This window comes from Propithecus coquereli, unplaced genomic scaffold (genome assembly GCF_000956105.1).
Source record: "Propithecus coquereli isolate 6110/MARCELLA unplaced genomic scaffold, Pcoq_1.0 Scaffold612, whole genome shotgun sequence".
NCBI lineage: Eukaryota > Metazoa > Chordata > Mammalia > Primates > Indriidae > Propithecus > Propithecus coquereli.
The window spans coordinates 145,634-147,276 of NW_012152086.1; positions in this window are offsets into that span (position 1 = coordinate 145,634).

Here is a 1,643-nt window from a genome sequence, read left to right on the forward strand (position 1 = left end):
GAGTTGTTCATAATATTATTTTATTATTTTTTAAATGTTCATAGGAACAGTAGTGATGGCCCTGTGATATTAGTAATTTTCTTCTTTTTTTCTTTTTCTTAGTTAGCCTGTGCTGTGGTTTGAATGTTTGTTTTCTCTAAAACTCACGTTGAAACTTAATATCCAATGTGGCAGTATTGACAAGTGGGGCCTTTAAGAGATGATTGGCTCCACCCTCATGGATGGATTAATTTATTTGTGAATTAATAGATTAACATGTTAATGGGCTAATGTATTATTAAGGAGCAGGATTGGTGGCTTTATAAGAAGCAGAAAAGAGACCTCAGCTAGCACCCTCAGCCTTCTCACCATATGATGCCCTGTGCCACCTCAGGACTCTTCAGAGAGTTCTAACCAACAAGAAGGCCCTCACCAGATGTGGCCCTTCAACCTTGGACTTCTCAATCTCCATATCTGTGAGAAATAAATTCCTATTCTTTATCAATTACCCAGTTTCAGATATTCTGTTAGAAGCAACAGAAAACGAACTAAGACAACCTGGCTAAAGGTTCATCAATTATATTTACCTTTTCAAAGAACAAATTTTTCGGTTTTACTGATGTTGTCTATCAAATTCCTATTTTGAATTCATTGATTTCTTCCCTTATTTTTATTATTTCTTTTATGTGTTTTGGATTTAATTTACTCTTCGTGATCTAGTTTCCTGAAGTGGGAGCTTATGTATTGATTTTAGATTTATTGTCTTTTCTAATATATGCATTTAAAGGAATAAATTTCCTCTAAGCATTGCTTTCAGTTCATGTTGCAAATTTTGATAAGTTGTATTTTCATTTTGATATAGTTCAAAATATTTTTAGACTTCTTCCTTGAACCATGTGTTATTGAGAAGGATGTTGCTTAATCTTGATGTATTTTGGGATTCTTATTACTATTTATTTTTATAAGCTACCTTTCACTCATTGATTTATAGATAAATTCATTGTAGTCTGAGAGCATAACTTGTATGATCTCTATTCTTTCAAATTTGTTAAGGTATATTTTATGGGTGACAATGTATTGTATCTTGGTGATGTTGCATATGAGTTTGAGGAGAATTTGTGTTGTTGAATGAAGTATTCTATAGATGTCAATTAGATCCAGTTGACTGATGGAGTTGTTCAGTTCAACTATGTCTGTACTGATTTTCTACCTGCTAAAACCAGCAATTACCAATAAAGGGCTATTGAAGTTCTCTCCTATAATAGGGGAGTCATCTATTTTCCTTGCATTTCTATTAGTTATTGCCTCATAAATTTTGATGCTTTTGTGGGATACACACACATTAAGAAATATTATATTCTTTGGAGAATTGACCCCCTTTATCATTATGCAATACCTCTTGTTATCCCTAATAATTTTCCTTGCTCTGAAGTCTGCTCTGTCTAAAATTAATATAGCTACTACAGATTTTTTGATTAGTATTAGCATGGTATATCTTTTTCTATCTCTTTACTTTTAATCTGTGTGTTTTTATGTTTAAAGTGAGTTTCTTATAAACAAAATATAATTGGTCTTGTTTTTTGATCCTCTCTGCCAGTTTCCATCTTTTCATTGGTGTACTTAGACCACTGACATTTAAAGTGATTATCGATAGAGTTCAGTTA